This window comes from Chiloscyllium plagiosum, unplaced genomic scaffold, assembly GCF_037043375.1.
Source record: "Chiloscyllium plagiosum isolate Xiang-an unplaced genomic scaffold, Cpla_swu_hap1 HiC_scaffold_10, whole genome shotgun sequence".
NCBI classification, from domain to species: Eukaryota; Metazoa; Chordata; class Chondrichthyes; order Orectolobiformes; family Hemiscylliidae; genus Chiloscyllium; species Chiloscyllium plagiosum.
This window is the reverse complement of record NW_028270148.1, coordinates 105,914,751-105,938,613: the sequence shown is the minus strand read 5'-3', so window position 1 is coordinate 105,938,613 and position 23,863 is coordinate 105,914,751. Positions and strand designations below refer to the sequence as shown.

At 51.4% G+C, this 23,863-nt stretch overlaps 1 protein-coding gene and 1 long non-coding RNA gene across 6 annotated transcripts in view; one reads left to right on the top strand and one right to left on the bottom strand.

Annotated features, from left to right (window-relative positions):
• The window catches only part of gzf1 (GDNF-inducible zinc finger protein 1), a 42,737-nt gene extending 25,492 nt beyond the window's left edge, over window positions 1-17,245 (bottom strand). The window contains exons 1-2 of one of the 5 annotated variants that reach the window (XM_043696562.2): window positions 16,965-17,245; window positions 1,500-1,653 (exon numbers count right to left, since the gene is read on the bottom strand). The gene's annotated coding sequence lies outside the window, so the exon portion shown is untranslated. Of the gene's footprint in view, window positions 1-498; window positions 626-1,499; window positions 1,674-16,964 lie in introns of those variants that run through there. The other 4 variants (XM_043696559.2, XM_043696560.2, XM_087991635.1 and 1 more) reach the window with 4 other exon arrangements.
• Window positions 17,246-17,454: 209 nt separating this feature from the next.
• The window catches only part of LOC122553073 (uncharacterized), a 53,772-nt gene continuing 47,363 nt past the window's right edge, over window positions 17,455-23,863 (top strand). Inside the window, exons 1-2 of the long non-coding RNA XR_006312612.2 lie at window positions 17,455-17,531; window positions 18,374-18,474. This is a non-coding gene — a long non-coding RNA (uncharacterized LOC122553073). The remainder of the gene's footprint in view (window positions 17,532-18,373; window positions 18,475-23,863) is intronic.

Here is a 23,863-nt window from a genome sequence, read left to right as displayed (position 1 = left end):
TTAAGCACCAATTTTTATCGAAAATATCTGATTTCTTATACCTTTGTGTTTAGAGCAATGTATTCAATGTAGAGCAACGTGATTTAATGAAAACAGCTCACTGCCAGCAGAACAGGAAGACACACAAATCCAATGCAAGAATCAAATTCTAAATTTGTTACATCTCAAAATAACTTTTGTAATTGTATGTGAGTCTGAATACCTTACTGTAGGATCTGAATAATAATATGTAAACAAAAAATTAATCAATGAATTTTCCCTTCTCAGTCAAAATGTTTTGGACCATCTGATCAATTAAAAGTATTACTGCTAATCTATTACTAATAGACATGATAATCTCAGAATCCCTAGTGTTGAAACAGGCTATTTGGCCCAAAAGGTCCACACTGAGCCTCTGAACAGCACCCCACCTAGACCCACTCCCCTACACTTCCCCGACCAATGCACCTAACCTACACATCCCTGAACATTACGGGCAGCTTAGCATGGCCAATTCACCTAAACTGCATGTCTTTGGTCTGTGGGAGGAAACCAGAGCACCTGGACGAAACCCACGCAGACACGGGGAGAATGTGCAAAACTCCACACAGTTGCCCGAGGCAGGAATCAGACCGGGTTTCTGGTGCTGTGAGGGAAAAAATAAGTTTAAAGACCACATTGAGAAACACTGGGCTACATTAATATTATGGAAGGACATCACATAGCCCTCATGACTTATTCTTTTCCAAGGAAAATGTCAGACAATAGTTACAAGGTAGAAAATCAAAGTTTGAAAACAACCTAAACCCACTGGGGTGATGCATAATGTTGTCCCCATTTTTAAAAAAAATCAGAAGCTGACAATTCAATTTTGAATGTGGAATCAGGTTCTGCACGCACTTCTCCCTTACCTGACCTGACCTTTAGATGTGGTTTAGTATCAATCAAAATCACCCCATCTCTCAGACTCTTGGCACTCATTCCATACTACTGTCTCATGTTGAACAATACTGAGTGGCATTTATATCTGATGCAACAGCAACTTTAGCTTGGGACTGATCTACTATGTTACAAAGTATCTCCTTTCTCCTTGGTTCACCTCAGCCCATGTGTTCTTAAAATATTTAACAATATCAGACTCAATTATTTCAAAGCTGTTTTAGCCATCCATTCTGCATAAGTTTCAACTTTTCAAATTTCCATTGCCTGATACTAAATAATAATTACCCATTACTCTTGCCCTTGCTCATCTACACTGGCTTCCAACTTTCAATTTAAAAATTTCATCCCCATATACAAATCCATTTCTGATGTCTCCCAATTCCAGGATTCAAAGTACAAGAAGGCCTCCAAATACCCAGCAAAATTCAATCATGGGGCAACCAGAGAAAAGTCATGCTGCAAATAGAATGGACAGAATCAGTGAGAAGTTGCTCCTCCAATTACAGGCTTTTTCTCCAGTACCTGCTGCTAATAGGCCAAATATTATGAGCTTCTCATTCAAATGTCTCTGTATTCACCTTAATGTTAGTGGCATGGCTTCAACCATCGAGGCCCTGTGCTTTGGAGTATCATAAAATCTTCCAAGACCTCTTCTTTAGGATCCAATTTAAAATTCGCAGTCATTACCAACCAGTTTTCATCCTGCTTCCAAACTTTCAAGTTTACTGTCGACTATGAAAATATTTGGAATACTTTTCTAAATTAAAGGTTCTATGTAAACACAAATGATGACAACAGAAATACAATAAAGACTGCAGGCTTTAAAGCCAAACAAATAATGCAACTCAGTTGGTTTAAACAGTTTAAAAAAAACCAAAATGACACAGTTGTGAGGTTTAGGATGCCAGAGTCAATTGTGTCATGACTATAAGATGATCAGTATTCTGGATATTAAGTACAAAAATATAGTGTAGATTAAATTCTGGTAATGTTTCCAACCTTAATAAAGAAGTATGGTTGTTAATATAAAAACAATGTGCATTCACTCAATTCTGATTTTAAGAATATTGCTGCTATTTAAAAACATAAATTGAGGAAGATATACAGTATATGGAAATGATTAAAGCAGAAATCACATCATAGGAAAGGCTAGAAAGCATTCACAAACAATATAAATATGAATTCTGTTTCTAAGTTACACCACCCGGCTGGTAGGTGGAACACAAGCATCGGATGCATAACTTTCAGTTAGGATAGAAGATAGCCAAAATCTCCAGGAGTCCTGTAATTAAATTAGACTAAAATTCCTCTTTTCTCCCCTCAACAATAAAAAAAAGATGGTATTTTCATTAAGAAAGTTGCACTGATGTTTTATTTTGCAACTTTGTTGTATTAGTCAGAAACTCTTAGTGATGAAAGTTTGATTGCTTGAGAATACACGGATTTAAATCCAAGATCATGTACACCTTACTTCTAAAACTTTTGGAGCTTTTAGAAGACCTCCACAGGGACAAGCTATAAAACAAATGAACTCACCCAGTGCAGAAAAAAGTCCATGTCTGCAATGTAACAATGACAGCTAATGAAATAAAAGTACAATTTCAATAGATGGAGCATCCCCCCGCCACACAACCCCTATCCCCCAGGAACAGCTTTGGGAGCTGGTACAATTACACATTTTGCTGTACATTATGAAGTGGCATATCAAATTGAAGAATAGCATGCTTTTAATATATATGTATTAAACACTCTACCATGCACTCTCTGCATGAAAAGGTTGCCTCTTAAGCCCCTTTTAAATTTGTTTGCTCCCTCACCCTAAACCCAAACCCTCTAGTTCTGGATTATGCCACTCCAGAGAAAAGATTTCGTTGATTTATCCTATCTATGTCCCTCACGATTTTATAAACCACTGTAAGGTCACCCCACAACCTCCAATGCTCCAGGGAAAACAGCCCCAGCCTGTTCAGCCTCTCCCTACAGCTCAAATCCTCTAACCCTGGCAACATCCTTGCAAAGCTTTTCTGAACCCTTTCAAGTTTCACAACATCCTTCTGACAGGAGAGAGTCCAGAACTGCACGCAACACTCCAAAAGCAGCCCAACCAATCTTCTACACAGATGCAACATGACCCCCCAATTCCTATACTCAATACTCCGACCAATAAAGGAAAGCATATCAAATACCTTCTTCACTATCCTATCTACCTACGACTCCACTTTCAAGGAACCATGAAATCTGCACTCCAAGGTCTACTTATTCCCAGGACCTTTTCATTAAGTGTTCAGTTGCCAAAGAAAGTGGTGGAGGCTGGTATAATTACAACATTTAAAAGGCATCTGGATGGATATTTGAATAAGAAGGGTTTAGAGGGATACGGGCCAAGTGCTGACAAATGGGACTACATTAGGTTAGAATATCTGGTCAGCATGGACTGAAAGGGTCTGTTTCTCTATGACGGTTACTGTGTGACTTTAATGAGTGTTATCTATTGTGGACCAGCAAAATTGTCTTCACTAGCACAAAAGTGGAAATAAGTTAACTGTTCAAGTTTTACCAGATTACCTTTGGAGATCTGACAGTACTTATGTAAATCATACTACCTGAGGACAGAATGGCATGTCTATATTCACCAAATGGATGGGACCCAAATATGAATACTAGAAATTCACAAGGAGTTTCAAACTTCGGTCTTGCATGCATGGAACAGCAATTCCCCAGACACAGGAACAAAAACAAACTGAATATAGTTCCTCCTAGGAAGATGATTCAAATCAGGACATAATTCAACAGTCTGTGCAATAAACTTAGACAAGATTTGTCTAAGATTGTCTAAGATTTTCAAGGAAGATAAATACACATTGCAACAAATATTATGTTTCAATAGTGAGCCAATTGATTCCTATGTAGGTGGGATCATGAGCTTTCAATGAAAGGAACAAACTTAATGGGCTGATTGGCTGTTTTGATTCATACTTTATAGCCTTGGGATGAGTAGAAAGTTACAACTGCCATAGCTAGAAAGTTTTCATGCCCTTCATGTACACAGTACTTTGCAGCAGTATTTAGCAATGGGCATTATAAAGGTAGAGGCATGTTGTTCAGCATACTGCAGTTCAGGAGTGCCTGTACAGAGAATTATTGATGGGGAAAAACAGAACATTATTAGTTTCACAAATACAAGTTTGTCTGCAGAAAGAGTAAACTTACTAAAATAATCACACTGTAGGAACAGCTCAGTTTTCTCAATATTTTGAAAGAGTGGAGGCTCCTAAGATGGGATATATAAAATCATAGAAAAGTTTGAAGAATCATCCTGGAGGATGATCAGATAAAAATGTGAAAAATTATAAAGCAAAACAAAAACTGGTGGATTTAGAAAACTGTCCGATTCATGAACCATTAAAACTGTTAGTTAAAAATTTGAGGAAGAGATTTGTAATGAAAACACATGTTAATGCCAAGTGCAATGAAACTATTTCCAACTTGCTTACTGCTTGGGGTAAATTCTACAATATATTATACGATAGAGCAGAATTAAATTAATGACATTAACGAAAATGAAATTAATTACCTCTGTTGCAATTCATTGAAATATACCAAGGATTTCTAATACTGTATTTTAGTCAAATTTTAATTGATACGTGCAATAATTGTCCTAGTAGGAATTCTGTAGAATGGATCTTTATTCTTTGGCGTTTGAGAGGGTAAGAGATCATCTCATTCAAATATGTAAGATTTGCAGTGTGTTTGACAGCACTGAGCTTGGGACCCCGGCTAGAAAGAGTCTACAGTCTTGGGACAAGGAGCACAATAATTCCATTCTGAGACAAGAAATTTCTTTGCTCAAAGGGCTGCAAATTTCTTGAATTATCCACCCCAGTGGGCTCTGGAAGACCAGTCAATTATTTTGTTCAAAATTAAGACAGATAGTTTTTGGTTTCTAAGCAAGTAAAAGGACATGGAATAGGGTTGGACAATAGAGTTCAAGAAAGAGTTTAGCCATGATCGCACTGAATGATGTGGCAAGTGTGAGGGGCCTCATGGTCTCATCATGCACACCTTCTTAGAAATTCCTGTTAGCTAGGTAAAACAGCAAACTAGGTAAATGATTTAAGCAAAATATTTGCATACAACATAGTTTTTGTTATAAAGGCAGTAAGGACATCTTTAATTTAAAAACTGGTAATCTATAGAATATTATTTTCCAAAGCTTACTGATTCAGAGCAGCTTAATGGTCAACTAGCTAGTTTGAATGTCACACAATATATATTAGCACTGCTGAACGTTCAATTATACATCAAGTCATCCTCACGTCAGACTGCTTTATGTTGCTGTGAAAAGTCGAAAGGATTAAGTAGATGCTACATTGATACTAGCAACTCTGCACTTCTTAAAGGTTCTTAAACTTTTTTTAAAGAAAAAACATCTTAATTAACCAACTTTATAAAAACAGAGAATGGGAGAACGGTGATAAGAGATCCTTGAGGTTTGCAATTAACTTAGCAATTCGCCCTCATTAACGGATATTAAAGGACAGCAGGAAGGTGGTCAAAATTGGCGAGAGATCAATACATAAGGAAGGAAGTATTTCTCCCAAAGACTTGTGTCCCTCAGCTGGAAGAGGTCACCCTGGTACAGAAGCCCCGAGAATGACAATCTTTTGGAATTGCTCTAATGTAATTGCCACAGTGGGGATCAGGGAATTAGGATGCTGCAGAAAGTCGACAAGAAAAATTCTCTACTGCAAAAACAGACCGGCTTTGGGACAGGGTAAGAGGTGGGTCAGAGAACATCGGCCACCTCCTTCCCTGAGGCACCTCATTTAATCGACCCTGGGGCTGGGGTGGACCAGAGGCTCTTTCCATACCTTATATCCACCCACAGTGCCATGGCACACGAACGATGCGGGGAGGGAGAACTGAGTTAAGTTCACTCTCCAACACTGTCGTGGCAAAGAAACAAAACAAAAAAAATTGGAAATGCTCTGATGCGGCCAACCCCACACACACAGTCACGATCCCTATACGCCCCACATACCACCCGCCACACATTCGGTCGTGACCCCCAACCCCCCCACGCACTCAGTCACAATGCATCACACACAACCCCTCCCCCCAACACAAATGCAGTCACACCCCACGCCAAGTCATCCCCCCACCATCTCCAGTCATCCCACACCCAGTCACACCCCCATCACCTCCCAGCCACTGGTCACACCCCCCACATCACCCAGTCACACCTCCCCACCAATCACAGTCCCCACACCGCCCCCAGTCACACCTCCCCCACCAATCACAGTTCAACACCCTCGCCAATCACAGTCCCCACGTCCCCCCCACCAATCACAGTCCAACACCTCTGCCAATCACAGTCCCTACATCCACCCCCAGTCACAGTCCAACACCCCCGCCAATCACAGTCCCCACATCCCCCGCACCAATCACGGTCCAACACCCCCGCCAATCACAGTCCCCACATCCCCCGCACCAATCACGGTCCAACACCCCCGCCAATCACAGTCCCCACATCCCCCCCCCCACCAATCACAGTCCCCACATCCCCTGCACCAATCACGGTCCAACACCCCCGCCAATCACAGTCCCCACATCCCCCGCACCAATCACGGTCCAACACCCCCGCCAATCACAGTCCCCACATCCCCCCCCCACCAATCACAGTCCCCACATCCCCTGCACCAATCACGGTCCAACACCCCCGCCAATCACAGTCCCCACATCCCCCGCACCAATCACGGTCCAACACCCCCGCCAATCACAGTCCCCACATCCCCCGCACCAATCACGGTCCAACACCCCCGCCAATCACAGTCCCCACGTCCCCCCCCACCAATCACAGTCCCCACATCCCCCCCCACCAATCACAGTCCCCACATCCCCCCCCACCAATCACAGTCCCCACAACCCCCCCACCAATCACAGTCCCCACATCCCCCCCCCCCACCAATCACAGTCCCCACATCCCCCCCCCCACCAATCACAGTCCCCACATCCCCCCCCCCACCAATCACAGTCCCCACATCCCCCCCCCAATCACAGTCCCCACATCCCCCCCCACCAATCACAGTCCCCACATCCCCCCCCACCAATCACAGTCCCCACATCCCCCGGACCAATCACAGTCCCCACATCCCACCCCAACAATCACAGTCCCCACATCACTCCTGACCAATCACAGTCCCCACATCCCCCCCCCACCAATCACAGTCCCCACATCCCCCCCCACCAATCACAGTCCCCACATCCCCCCACCAATCACAGTCCCCACATCCCCCCACCAATCACAGCCCCCACATCCCCACCACCAATCACAGTCCAACACCCCCGCCAATCACAGACCCCACACCCCCCCCTACCAAACACAGTCCCCACATCCCCCCCGAACAATCACAGTCCCCACATCCCCCCCCACCAATCACAGTCCCCACATCCCCCCGACCAATCACAGTCCCCACATCCCCCCTGACCAATCACAGTCCCCACATCCCCCCACCAATCACAGTCCCCACATCCCCCCACCAATCACAGCCCCCACATCCCCACCACCAATCACAGTCCAACACCCCCGCCAATCACAGTCCCCACATCCCCCCCCACCAATCACAGTCCCCACATCCCCCCCCACCAATCACAGTCCCCACATCACCCCCCACCAATCACAGTCCCCACATCCCACCCCAACAATCACAGTCCCCACATCCCCCCTGACCAATCACAGTCCCCACACCCCCCCACCAATCACAGTCCCCACATCCCCCCGCCAATCACAGTCCCCACATCCCCCCACCAATCACAGTCCCCACGTCCCCCCTGACCAATCACAGTCCCCACACCCCCCCACCAATCACAGTCCCCACATCCCCCCCCCCACCAATCACAGTCCCCACATCCCCTGCACCAATCACGGTCCAACACCCCCGCCAATCACAGTCCCCACATCCCCCGCACCAATCACGGTCCAACACCCCCGCCAATCACAGTCCCCACATCCCCCCCCCCACCAATCACAGTCCCCACATCCCCTGCACCAATCACGGTCCAACACCCCCGCCAATCACAGTCCCCACATCCCCCGCACCAATCACGGTCCAACACCCCCGCCAATCACAGTCCCCACATCCCCCGCACCAATCACGGTCCAACACCCCCGCCAATCACAGTCCCCACGTCCCCCCCCACCAATCACAGTCCCCACATCCCCCCCCACCAATCACAGTCCCCACATCCCCCCCCACCAATCACAGTCCCCACATCCCCCCCCACCAATCACAGTCCCCACAACACCCCCACCAATCACAGTCCCCACATCCCCCCCCCCCACCAATCACAGTCCCCACATCCCCCCCCCCACCAATCACAGTCCCCACATCCCCCCCCCAATCACAGTCCCCACATCCCCCCCCACCAATCACAGTCCCCACATCCCCCCCCACCAATCACAGTCCCCACATCCCCCGGACCAATCACAGTCCCCACATCCCACCCCAACAATCACAGTCCCCACATCACTCCTGACCAATCACAGTCCCCACATCCCCCCCCCACCAATCACAGTCCCCACATCCCCCCCCACCAATCACAGTCCCCACATCCCCCCACCAATCACAGCCCCCACATCCCCACCACCAATCACAGTCCAACACCCCCGCCAATCACAGACCCCACACCCCACCCTACCAAACACAGTCCCCACATCCCCCCCGAACAATCACAGTCCCCACATCCCCCCCCACCAATCACAGTCCCCACATCCCCCCTGACCAATCACAGTCCCCACATCCCCCCTGACCAATCACAGTCCCCACATCCCCCCACCAATCACAGTCCCCACATCCCCCCACCAATCACAGCCCCCACATCCCCACCACCAATCACAGTCCAACACCCCCGCCAATCACAGTCCCCACATCCCCCCCCACCAATCACAGTCCCCACATCCCCCCCCACCAATCACAGTCCCCACATCCCCCCCCCACCAATCACAGTCCCCACATCACCCCCCCACCAATCACAGTCCCCACATCCCACCCCAACAATCACAGTCCCCACATCCCCCCTGACCAATCACAGTCCCCACACCCCCCCACCAATCACAGTCCCCACATCCCCCCGCCAATCACAGTCCCCACATCCCCCCACCAATCACAGTCCCCACATCCCCCCTGACCAATCACAGTCCCCACACCCCCCCACCAATCACAGTCCCCACATCCCCGCGCCAATCACAGTGCCCACATCCCCCCCCTAATCACAGTCCCCACATCCCCCCCGAACAATCACAGTCCCCACATCCCCCCCCACCAATCACAGTCCCCACATCCCCCCCCCACCAATCCCAGTCCCCACATTCCCCCCCCCACCAATCACAGTCCCCACATCCCCCCTGACCAATCACAGTCCTCACATCCCCCCACCAATCACAGACCCCACATCCCCACCACCAATCACAGTCCAACACCCCCGCCAATCACAGTCCCCACATCCCCCCACCAATCACAGTCCCCACATCCCCCCTGACCAATCACAGTCCCCACATCCCCCCACCAATCACAGTCCCCACATCCCCCCTGACCAATCACAGTCCCCACACCCCCCCACCAATCACAGTCCCCACATCCCCCCGCCAATCACAGTGCCCACATCCGCCCCCTAATCACAGTCCCCACATCCCCCCCGAACAATCACAGTCCCCACATCCCCCCCCACCAATCACAGTCCCCACATCCCCCCCCCACCAATCACAGTCCCCACATTCCCCCCCCCACCAATCACAGTCCCCACATCCCCCCTGACCAATCACAGTCCCCACATCCCCCCGCCAATCACTGTCCCCACATCCCCCCACCAATCACAGTCCCCACCAATCACAGCCCCCACATCCCCACCACCAATCACAGTCCAACACCCCCGCCAATCACAGTCCCCACGTCCCCCCCCACCAATCACAGTCCCCACATCCCCCCCCACCAATCACAGTCCCCACATCCCCCCCCACCAATCACAGTCCCCACAACCCCCCCACCAATCACAGTCCCCACATCCCCCCCCCCACCAATCACAGTCCCCACATCCCCCCCCCCCACCAATCACAGTCCCCACATCACCGCCCCCCCCACCAATCACAGTCCCCACATCCCCCCCCACCAATCACAGTCCCCACATCCCCCCCCAATCACAGTCCCCACATCCCCCCCCACCAATCACAGTCCCCACATCCCCCCCCACCAATCACAGTCCCCACATCCCCCCTGACCAATCACAGTCCCCACATCCCCCCACCAATCACAGTCCCCACATCCCCCCTGACCAATCACAGTCCCCACACCCCCCCACCAATCACAGTCCCCACATCCCCCCGCCAATCACAGTGCCCACATCCGCCCCCTAATCACAGTCCCCACATCCCCCCCGAACAATCACAGTCCCCACATCCCCCCCCACCAATCACAGTCCCCACATCCCCCCCCCACCAATCACAGTCCCCACATTCCCCCCCCCACCAATCACAGTCCCCACATCCCCCCTGACCAATCACAGTCCCCACATCCCCCCGCCAATCACTGTCCCCACATCCCCCCACCAATCACAGTCCCCACCAATCACAGCCCCCACATCCCCACCACCAATCACAGTCCAACACCCCCGCCAATCACAGTCCCCACGTCCCCCCCCACCAATCACAGTCCCCACGTCCCCCCCCACCAATCACAGTCCCCACATCCCCCCCCACCAATCACAGTCCCCACAACCCCCCCACCAATCACAGTCCCCACATCCCCCCCCCCACCAATCACAGTCCCCACATCCCCCCCCCCCACCAATCACAGTCCCCACATCACCGCCCCCCCCACCAATCACAGTCCCCACATCCCCCCCCACCAATCACAGTCCCCACATCCCCCCCCAATCACAGTCCCCACATCCCCCCCCACCAATCACAGTCCCCACATCCCCCCCCACCAATCACAGTCCCCACATCCCCCCCCACCAATCACAGTCCCCACAACCCCCCCACCAATCACAGTCCCCACATCCCCCCCCCCACCAATCACAGTCCCCACATCCCCCCCCCCACCAATCACAGTCCCCACATCCCCCCCCCCACCAATCACAGTCCCCACATCCCCCCCCCCACCAATCACAGTCCCCACATCCCCCCCCCCACCAATCACAGTCCCCACATCCCCCCCCCCACCAATCACAGTCCCCACATCACCGCCCCCCCCACCAATCACAGTCCCCACATCCCCCCCCACCAATCACAGTCCCCACATCCCCCCCCAATCACAGTCCCCACATCCCCCCCACCAATCACAGTCCCCACATCCCCCCCCACCAATCACAGTCCCCACATCCCCCCCACCAATCACAGTCCCCACATCCCCCCCCACCAATCACAGTCCCCACATCCCCCCCCACCAATCACAGTCCCCACATCCCCCCGACCAATCACAGTCCCCACATCCCACCCTAACAATCACAGTCCCCACATCCCCCCTGACCAATCTCAGTCCCCACATCCCCCCACCAATCACAGCCCCCACATCCCCACCACCAATCACAGTCCAACACCCCCGCCAAACACTATCCCCACATCCCCCCACCAATCACAGTCCCCACATCCCCCCTGACCAATCACAGTCCCACACCCTCCTACCAATCACAGTGCCCACATCCCCCCACTAATCGCGGTCCCCACATCCCCCCACCAATCACAGCCCCCACATCCCCACCACCAATCACAGTCCAGCACCCCCGCCAATCACAGTCCCCACATCCCCCCCACCAATCACAGTCCCCACATCCCCCCCCACCAATCACAGTCCCCACATCCCCCTCACCAATCACAGTCCCCACATCCCCCCCACCAATCACAGTCCCCACATCCCCCCCACCAATCACAGTCCCCACATCCCCCCCACCAATCACAGTCCCCACATCCCCCCCACCAATCACAGTCCCCACATCCCCCCCACCAATCACAGTCCCCACATCCCCCCCACCAATCACAGTCCCCACATCCCCCCCACCAATCACAGTCCCCACATCCCCCCCACCAATCACAGTCCCCACATCCCCCCCACCAATCACAGTCCCCACATCCCCCAACCAATCACAGTCCCCACATCCCCCCACCAATCACAGTCCCCACATCCCCCCCACCAATCACAGTCCCCACATCCCCACCACCAATCACAGTCCCCACATCCCCCCGCCAATCACAGTCCCCACATCCCCCCACCAATCACAGTCCCCACATCCCCCCACCAATCACAGCCCCCACATCCCCACCACCAATCACAGTCCAACACCCCCGCCAATCACAGACCCCACACCCCACCCTACCAAACACAGTCCCCACATCCCCCCCGAACAATCACAGTCCCCACATCCCCCCCCACCAATCACAGTCCCCACATCCCCCCTGACCAATCACAGTCCCCACATCCCCCCTGACCAATCACAGTCCCCACATCCCCCCACCAATCACAGTCCCCACATCCCCCCACCAATCACAGCCCCCACATCCCCACCACCAATCACAGTCCAACACCCCCGCCAATCACAGTCCCCACATCCCCCCCCACCAATCACAGTCCCCACATCCCCCCCCACCAATCACAGTCCCCACATCCCCCCCCCACCAATCACAGTCCCCACATCACCCCCCCACCAATCACAGTCCCCACATCCCACCCCAACAATCACAGTCCCCACATCCCCCCTGACCAATCACAGTCCCCACACCCCCCCACCAATCACAGTCCCCACATCCCCCCGCCAATCACAGTCCCCACATCCCCCCACCAATCACAGTCCCCACATCCCCCCTGACCAATCACAGTCCCCACACCCCCCCACCAATCACAGTCCCCACATCCCCCCGCCAATCACAGTGCCCACATCCCCCCCCTAATCACAGTCCCCACATCCCCCCCGAACAATCACAGTCCCCACATCCCCCCCCACCAATCACAGTCCCCACATCCCCCCCCCACCAATCACAGTCCCCACATTCCCCCCCCCACCAATCACAGTCCCCACATCCCCCCTGACCAATCACAGTCCTCACATCCCCCCACCAATCACAGACCCCACATCCCCACCACCAATCACAGTCCAACACCCCCGCCAATCACAGTCCCCACATCCCCCCACCAATCACAGTCCCCACATCCCCCCTGACCAATCACAGTCCCCACATCCCCCCACCAATCACAGTCCCCACATCCCCCCTGACCAATCACAGTCCCCACACCCCCCCACCAATCACAGTCCCCACATCCCCCCGCCAATCACAGTGCCCACATCCGCCCCCTAATCACAGTCCCCACATCCCCCCCGAACAATCACAGTCCCCACATCCCCCCCCACCAATCACAGTCCCCACATCCCCCCCCCACCAATCACAGTCCCCACATTCCCCCCCCCACCAATCACAGTCCCCACATCCCCCCTGACCAATCACAGTCCCCACATCCCCCCGCCAATCACTGTCCCCACATCCCCCCACCAATCACAGTCCCCACATCCCCCCACCAATCACAGTCCCCACATCCCCCCCCCCACCAATCACAGTCCCCACAACCCCCCCACCAATCACAGTCCCCACATCCCCCCCCACCAATCACAGTTCCCACATCCCCCCCCACCAATCACAGTCCCCACACCCCCCCCCCACCAATCACAGTCCCCACAACCCCCCCACCAATCAGTCCCCACATTCCCCCCCCACCAATCACAGTCCCCACAACCCCCCCCACCAATCAGTCCCCACATTCCCCCCCCAACAATCACAGTCCCCACAACCCCCCCCACCAATCAGTCCCCACATTCCCCCCCCACCAATCACAGTCCCCACATCCCCCCTGACCAATCACAGTCCCCACATCCCCCCGCCAATCACAGCCCCCACATCCCCACCACCAATCACAGTCCCCACATCCCCCCCCACCAATCACAGTCCCCACATCCCCCCCCACCAATCACAGTCCCCACATCCCCCCCCACCAATCACAGTCCCCACAACCCCCCCACCAATCACAGTCCCCACATCCCCCCCCCCACCAATCACAGTCCCCACATCCCCCCCCCCCACCAATCACAGTCCCCACATCACCGCCCCCCCCACCAATCACAGTCCCCACATCCCCCCCCACCAATCACAGTCCCCACATCCCCCCCCAATCACAGTCCCCACATCCCCCCCACCAATCACAGTCCCCACATCCCCCCCCACCAATCACAGTCCCCACATCCCCCCCACCAATCACAGTCCCCACATCCCCCCCCACCAATCACAGTCCCCACATCCCCCCCCACCAATCACAGTCCCCACATCCCCCCGACCAATCACAGTCCCCACATCCCACCCTAACAATCACAGTCCCCACATCCCCCCTGACCAATCACAGTCCCCACATCCCCCCACCAATCACAGCCCCCACATCCCCACCACCAATCACAGTCCAACACCCCCGCCAAACACTATCCCCACATCCCCCCACCAATCACAGTCCCCACATCCCCCCTGACCAATCACAGTCCCACACCCTCCCACCAATCACAGTGCCCACATCCCCCCACTAATCGCGGTCCCCACATCCCCCCACCAATCACAGCCCCCACATCCCCACCACCAATCACAGTCCAGCACCCCCCCCAATCACAGTCCCCACATCCCCCCCACCAATCACAGTCCCCACATCCCCCCCACCAATCACAGTCCCCACATCCCCCCCCACCAATCACAGTCCCCACATCCCCCCCACCAATCACAGTCCCCACATCCCCCCCCACCAATCACAGTCCCCACATCCCCCCCCACCAATCACAGTCCCCACATCCCCCCGACCAATCACAGTCCCCACATCCCACCCTAACAATCACAGTCCCCACATCCCCCCTGACCAATCACAGTCCCCACATCCCCCCACCAATCACAGCCCCCACATCCCCACCACCAATCACAGTCCAACACCCCCGCCAAACACTATCCCCACATCCCCCCACCAATCACAGTCCCCACATCCCCCCTGACCAATCACAGTCCCACACCCTCCCACCAATCACAGTGCCCACATCCCCCCACTAATCGCGGTCCCCACATCCCCCCACCAATCACAGCCCCCACATCCCCACCACCAATCACAGTCCAGCACCCCCGCCAATCACAGTCCCCACATCCCCCCCACCAATCACAGTCCCCACATCCCCCCCCACCAATCACAGTCCCCACATCCCCCTCACCAATCACAGTCCCCACATCCCCCTCACCAATCACAGTCCCCACATCCCCCCCACCAATCACAGTCCCCACATCCCCCCCACCAATCACAGTCCCCACATCCCCCCCACCAATCACAGTCCCCACATCCCCCCCACCAATCACAGTCCCCACATCCCCCCCACCAATCACAGTCCCCACATCCCCCCCACCAATCACAGTCCCCACATCCCCCCCACCAATCACAGTCCCCACATCCCCCCCACCAATCACAGTCCCCACATCCCCCCCACCAATCACAGTCCCCACATCCCCCAACCAATCACAGTCCCCACATCCCCCCACCAATCACAGTCCCCACATCCCCCCCACCAATCACAGTCCCCACATCCCCACCACCAATCACAGTCCCCACATCCCCCCGCCAATCACAGTCCCCACATCCCCCCACCAATCACAGTCCCCACATCCCCCCACCAATCACAGTCCCCACATCCCCACCACCAATCACAGTCCAACACCCCCGCCAATCACAGTCCCCACATCCCCCCCACCAATCACAGTCCCCACATCCCCCCCCACCAATCACAGTCCCCACATCCCCCCCCACCAATCACAGTCCCCACATCCCCCCCCCACCAATCACAGTTCCCACATCCCCCCCCCACCAATCACAGTCCCCACATCCCCCCCCCACCAATCACAGTTCCCACATCCCCCCCCCACCAATCACAGTCCCCACACCCCCCCCCACCAATCACAGTCCCCACAACCCCCCCACCAATCAGTCCCCACATTCCCCCCCCACCAATCACAGTCCCCACAACCCCCCCCACCAATCAGTCCCCACATTCCCCCCCCACCAATCACAGTCCCCACAACCCCCCCCACCAATCAGTCCCCACATTCCCCCCCCACCAATCACAGTCCCCACATCCCCACCACCAATCACAGTCCCCACATCCCCACCACCAATCACAGTCCAACACAGCCGCCAATCACAGTCCCCACATCCACCCCCCCACCAATCACAGTCCCCACATCCCCCCCCCCACCAATAGCAGTCCCCACATCCCCCCCCACCAATCACAGTCCCCACATCCCCCCCCACCAATCACAGTCCCCACATCCCCCCCCACCAATCACAGTCCCCACATCCCCCCCCACCAATCACAGTCCCCACATCCCCCCCCACCAATCACAGTCCCCACATCCCCCCCCACCAATCACAGTCCCCACATCCCCCCCCACCAATCACAGTCCCCACATCCCCCCCCCACCAATCACAGTCCCCACATCCCCACCACCAATCACAGTCCCCACATCCCCACCACCAATCACAGTCCCCACATCCCCACCACCAATCACAGTCCAACACAGCCGCCAATCACAGTCCCCACATCCACCCCCCCACCAATCACAGTCCCCACATACCCCCACCAATCACAGCCCACATATTCCCCATTATATCCCACCCCCACCCTCAAGTCACATCCCCAAACCCCCCAATCAAACCCACCCCGACACTCCCAGTCATACCCCTCCCCCACACTGAGTTCCTCCAAACCCAATGGCCGCCTTTGCTACTCCCTCAATCTGTCCGCCCTCAGACAACAATGCCTCACCGACCACTGCCCTTAAGGCTGTCACAGTCTCTCCCCAGCCCTTCCTCCAGGGCCCAGACTTCACTTGCCCTCAGCCCGAAAGGGAAGGGAGGTACCACCGAGCGCACCGTACTCTGCTCCCGCCACCCGAACGGGAAAACGTTTCCCTTCCCCGCCCGGGACAGACTGACCTGCTCTCGGCTCCCTCGGTCTCCGACGGCCCGGGGCAGTGTGAAGAGTTGTAGAGAGGTGCTTGTGTATGTGGAGATATGGAAGTTATTGGGCGGGGGATAGTGCAGGGGGGAGGGGGAAGGCGGTGGTTTCCCACACCCAAACACCTCCTTTCCCCCCCCCACCCGCGGGCCAGCGGGTTCTAGGTCGCCATCGGACGCCTCTCGCGCAGGGCCCCTCTCCCTCGGCGCGAGCAGGCGGCGAGCTTTCCGGGGAGGTGTGGACGACGCGACGCAGCAGCGCGTGCGCGCTCACGCACCAACTGTCAGGGTCTAACCACCAAACGGCCGCGCCTCGCGCTCCCCTCGCTCCTGCGCACAGACGCCGGCCCTTCCGCACGACGCAGGCGCAGTTGAGCGCGGCCGCCCATCGCCTGTTCTCCACACCCCGCCCGTCAAAACCAAGACCTCACTGCGCCTGCGTTTCGCCCTTTGCCCCCTGCCGGCGATTGGGTGAGGTTTAGAGACGCATTTGCGAGCACTGTCAATAAATCTAGAAAAACGGTTCGAGTCCTGCGTTGGCAAATGGTGGGATTTGAATTTGGAAATCTGCAATTATTAAGAGTCTGACAATGACCATGAAACCATTCTCCATTCTGAGGGAAAAAAAATTGGTTCACCAATGTCCTTTTAGGTTAAGAAAGGGCTGTCTTTAGCTGGTATACATGAGACTCCAGGCCCCACAGTAACGTGGCTGACTCTTAACATAGGTACAGGAGCTTCCCTGCTCAACCCCCCTACTCTCTGGGTACATGTTGCCAGCTGAGAAGTATTACACAGTTTGTAGAGTTTCAGGTGAAGCTGGTCATTTCTGGGTCCTTCCCAAATTAAAGAAGTAAAGATGGAAGTGGTTTTAGCAAGTTTTGAGACTTGTAGCTCAGGTTGAGGTTCTGAATGTAAGTTTGCTTGCTGAGCTGAAAGGTTCGTTTTCAGACGTTTTGTCAACACACTAGGTAACATCTTCAGTAAGCCTCCGAATGAAGCATTGGTGGTGTAGCCTGCTTTTTATTCATATGTTTGAGTTTCCTAGGGTTGGTGATGTCATTTCCTGTGGTGACATCATTTTCGGTTCTTTTTCTCAGAGGGTGGTAAATGGGATCCAAGTCAATGTGTTAGTTGATAGAGTTCCGGCTGGAATGCCATGCATCTAGGAACTCTGTTTGGCTTGTCCTCAGATGGATGTGTTATCCCAGTCAAAGTGGTATCCTTCCTTATCTGTATGTAAGGATATTAGTGAGAGAGAGTCATGTATCGTGGTGGCCAGTTTTCTGTCTGTTGTGGAATGTAGTGTTTGTTACAGTTCTTGCACAGTATTTTGTAAATGACATTAGTTTTGCTTTTGGTTTTCTATTTCTCAAATCAATCTACAGGGAGAAATAAAGGGCACTACCATTGAAGCCTGCCAAGATGGAACAATGGAGAGGAAATGGCCTGATGGTATTATTTCTGGACTGTCAATCCAGGGACACAGGTAATGCTCTGGGAACCCAGGTTTGAATCCTGCCACAGCAGATGGTGGAATTTGAACTTAATGAAAATCTGGAATTAAGAGCTCTACTGACCATGAAACCACTGCCGTTTGTTACGACACGGTGTAAACCCCCCGCTAATTTAAACCAGCAACACAGAAAAGATTTAACCTATGCTGTAATCTGTTAAAATTCGAGAGGCCAAGAACTATCCTGTGATCACCATGGTAGGCACAGAAAGTGCTATCAAATGTTGATAGGGCAGTCATTCGAGCGAGACGTCACCGTCACAAGGACTTGTGATGTGCCCGAGGTTATCTCGAGTCACCAGAGCTGCTGGGTGAGCCTGGATTGGTTTTGGTCTGATAAGTGCATGCATCCCTGCACAGGTCAGCACTCGTTTGCATTTATTAGCTCTAGAATTACCACAGTTAACCAAGTAATGTTTGGAGCGATCAAAGGAACCATAACTGATTTAATGAGCCATTCGCAGTTTTACTGTACTTAGACATGAGTGGCTTAATCTTTAAGACAAGCATATGCTACTGGCAGGATCAATGAGGTTGAATATTGCATGCAATTCTGGTCTCCTTCCTGTCGGAAAGATGTTGTGAAACTTGAAAGGGTTCAGAAAAGATTTACATGGATGTTGCCAGGGTTGGAGGATTTGAGATGTAGGGAGAGGTTGAATAAGCTGGGGCTGTTTTCCCTGGAGTGTCGGAGGCTGAGGGGTGACCTTATAGAGTCTATAAAATCATGAGAGGCATGGATAGGATAAATAGACAAAATCTTTTCCCTGGGGTGGGGAGTCTAGAACTAGAGGGAATAGGTTTAGGGTGAGAGGAGAAAGATATAAAAGAAACCTAAGAGGCAACTTCTTCACTCAGAGGGTGGTACGTGTATGGAATGAGCTGCCAGAGGAAGTGGTGGAGTCTAGTACAACTGCAACATTTAAAAGGCATTTGGATGGATATATGAATAGGAAGGGTTTGGAAGGATATGGGCCAGGTGCTGGCAGGTGGGACTACATTGGGTTGGGTTATCTGGTTGGAATGGACGAGTTGAACCGAAGGGTCTACGTCCGTGCTATACATCTCTATGACTATCCCAAAGTTGTTAAAAAATTAACAACTTTTTTTTTTCTTTGACAGTCTAATAGAGAATAGTTAACTAACAACTGGTTACAAATCCTTTCTCAAACCTATCTTTTACTTACCATTCTTTAATACTGGTCTGATAAAAACCCCTGATTAAGCTTTACCAAAAAATTCAAATTTAAAAACCAGCCAGCTGTCAAATCTTATCTTTATATCTTCTTCTGTCTTCTTCTTTGGACTTCTGTTCCACAGGTTGTTGATAGATAAAGGTACCTTTATGAGAGCTATTCTGCGGGCAGTCTGCATATATTGGGAGCTTGGCAGTTCTCCTCCAATTGCTCAACTTATCATCAGATCGTTCACTGGTTTTAATAGTGTCAAAATATAAAAATTAAAACTTGATTGGAGTTTAGTATCATGAGGCATAATTTAAACTGGTTGGCTGAATTTGAATTTGTTTTGGTCTCATAGCAACTCAGGTACTGCTAGCTGCTGGACCAAATGTTACATTGTAAATTCTCCAGCACTCTGTGTGCTTGCTAAGTCCTTCAACTCTCTTGAATTACAGTACCCCTTCTACCTTCATAACATTTTGTCAAGAAAATCCCATCAGATTCACGAATGCCCTTTAGGGAAGAAAATGCCATCCTTACCTGCATTTGGCCTACATGTGACTCCAGACCCACAAAAATATAGTTGACTCTTAAATGCCCTCTGGATCGTCAGGGATGGAGAATAAATGCTGGCCTAGCCAGTGACGTCCTCATGCCACAAATGAATTTAAGGGACTCATGTCCAGAATCACCACTATACATTGTACAAGGCAAAAAACCTTGCATTTGTCAGATACGCCTGGTTACAAAAATTGGAGCGGACTCAAGCAGGAGTTTACAAGACATCCTGGACAAGTATAAAGATGACTTCACAGGAATCCTGGTGGAAATGAAAGGAGTTGAAATTAAAATACTGCTGAAGTCAGATGTTCAACCATCGAGTCTGGAGGTGCATCCACTACGGTACGCCATTTAGTCTAAAGCAGAGGTGGAACTGGAATAGAACATGACAGTGCAGTACAAGCCCTTCAGCCTTCGATGTTTCACCGAGCTGTGAAACCAATCTGAAGCCCATCTAACCTCCACTATTCCATTATCATCCATATGTTTATTCAATCTATTTAAATACCCTTAAGGTTGGAAAGTCTACCACTGATGCTAGCAGGGTGTTCCATGCCCTTACTACTCTCTGAGTAAAGAAACTTAGTCTGACATCTGTCCTATCACTCCTCAATTTAAATCTATGTCCTCTCATGCTAGCCATCGCCATCCAAGGAAAAAGGCTCTCCCTGTCCACCCTATCTAATCCTCTGATCATCTTGTATGTCTCTACTAAGTCTCCTTTCAACCTTCTTTCTTACATAAACAGTCACAAGTCCCTCAGCCTTTCCTGATAAGACCATCCCTCCATACCAGGCAAAATCCTGGTAAACCTCCTCTGCATCCTTTCCAATGCTTCCACATCCTTCCTATAATGTGGTTACCAGAACTGTACACAATATTCCAAGTGTAGCTACACCAGAGTTTTATACAATTGCAACACGACCTCATGGCATCAAAATTCAATCCCTCTAACAATAAAAGTTAACACATCGTATGCCTTCTTAACAACCCTATCAACTTGGGTGGCAACTTTCAGGGATCTATGTACACGGATACCGAGATCTCTCTGCTCATCCACACTACCAAGAATTCAAAGTTTGTGCAAAGATTTGTAGCTCGGGTGCTCATTGTTGTGGTTCTGTTCGCCGAGCTGGAAGTTTTTGTTGCAAACGTTTCGTCCCCTGGCTAGGCGACATTATCAGTGCTTGGGAGCCTCCTGCGAAGCGCTTCTTTGATGTTTCCTCCGGTGTTATAGTGGTCTGTCCCTGCCGCTTCCAGTTGTCAGTTTCAGCTGTCCGCTGTAGTGGTTGGTATATTGGGTCCAGGTCGATGTGTTTGTTGATGGAGTTTGTGGATGAATGCCATGCCTCTAGGAATTCCCTGGCTGTTCTCTGTCTGGCTTGCCCTATGCTGGTAGTGTTGTCCCAGTCGAATTCATGTTGCTTGTTGTCTGCGTGTGTAGCTACTAAGGATAGCAGGTCGTGTCGTTTCGTGGCTAGTTGATGTTCATGTATGCGGATTGTTAGTCCTATATAGTGTTCCTGTTTGTCCTATATAGTGTTTAGTGCAGTCCTTGCATGGTATTTTGTACACTACATTCGTCTTGCTCATGTTGGGTATCGGGTCCTTCGTTCTGGTGAGTTGTTGTCTGAGCGTGGCTGTTGGTTTGTGTGCCGTTATGAGTCCTAGGGGTCGCAGTAGTCTGGCAGTCAGTTCCGAGATGCTCCTGATGTATGGTAGTGTGGCTAGTCCTTTTGGTTGTGGTATGTCCTCGTTCCGTGGTCTTTCTCTTGGGCATCTGCTGATGAAGTTGCGCGGGTATCCGTTTTTGGCGAATACCTTGTATAGGTGTTCCTCTTCTTTTTGCAGTCCTGGTGTACTGCAGTGTGTTGTGGCCCTTTTGAATAGTGTCCTGATGCAGCTTCGTTTGTGTGTGTTGAGGTGGTTACTTTCATAGTTTAGGACTTGGTCTGTGTGTGTGGATTTCCTCTCTATTCCCATTTGTGTGTGTGTGTGAGCAAGACGAAACGTTTGCAACAAAAACTTCCAGCTCGGCGAACAGAACCACAACAACTACCAAGAATCTTAACATTAGCCCAGTAATTTGCATTCCTGTTACTCCTTCCAAAGTGAATAATCTCACACCTTTCCACATTAAATTCCATTTGCCACCTCTCAGCCCAGCTCTGCAGCTTAGCTATGTCCCTCGGCACTGCTCACAACTCGGCAACATCCTTCAACACTCCCCACAACTCCACCGATCTCAGTGTCATCTGCAAATTTATTAACCCATCTTTCTACGCCCTCATCCACATCATTTATAAAAATGACAAACAGCAGTGGCCCGAAAACATAGCCTTGTGGTACACCACTAGAAATTGAATTCCAGGATGAACATTTCCCATCAACCACCACCCTCTGTCTTCTTTTCAGCTCACCAATTTCTGATCCAAACCGCTAAATCACCTCAATCCCATGCCTCCGTATTTTCTGCAATACCCTACCATGGGGAACCTTATCAAATGCTTCACTGAAATCCATATACACCACATCAACAGCCTTACCCTCATCCACCTGTTTGGTCACCTCAAAGAACTCAAAGTTTGTGAGGCACGACCTACCCTTCACAAAACCGTGCTGACTATCCTTAATCAAATTATTCCTTTCCAAATCATTTTAATTCCTCTCTCTTCTAATCCTTTCCAACACTTTACACACAATTGAAGTAAAGCTCATTGGTCTATAATTACCAGGGTTGTCTCTACTCCCCTTTTTGAACAAGAGAACAACATTTGCTATCTCCCGTCTTCTGGCACTATTCCTGTAGACAATGATGACATAAAAATCAAAGCCAAAGGTTCTAAAATCTCCTCCCTAGCTTCCCAGAGAATCCTAGGATAAATCCCATCTGGTCCAGAGGACTTATCTATGTTCACACTTTCCAGAATTGCTATCATCTCCTCTTTATGAACTTCAATCCCATCTAGTCTAATAGCCTGTATATTAGTATTCTCCTCAACAACATTGTCTTTTTCCAGTGTGAATACTGATGACAAATATTCATTTAGTGCCTCTCCTATCTCCTCAGACTCCACACACAACTTCCCATTACTGTTCTTGACTGGCCCCAATCTTACTTAGTCATTCTTTTAATTGTGACATACCTATAGAAAGCTTTAGGGTTTTACTTGATCCTACTAGCCAAAGATGTCTCATGTCCCCTCCTGGCTCTTCTTAGCTGTCTCTTTAGGTCCCTTCTGGCTAACGTGTAACTCTCAAGTGCCCTAATGGAGCCTTCATGTCTCTTTACGTAAGCATCCTTCTTCCTCTTGACAAGAGATTCAACTTCTTTAGTAAACCATGGCTACGTTGCTCAACCACTTCCTCCCTGCCTGACAGGTACATAATTATCAAGTAGCTGTTCCTTGAATAAGCTCCACATTTCAATTGTGCCCATCTCCAGCAGTTTTCTTCCCCATTCTGTGCAACCTAAATCTTGCCTAATCACATCATAATTGCCTTTCCCTAAGCTATAATTCTTGCCCTGAGGTTTTTAGCTATCCCTTTCCATTGCTAAAGTAAACGTAACCAAATTGTGGTCACTATCACCAAAGTGCTCACCTACCTTCAAATCTCAC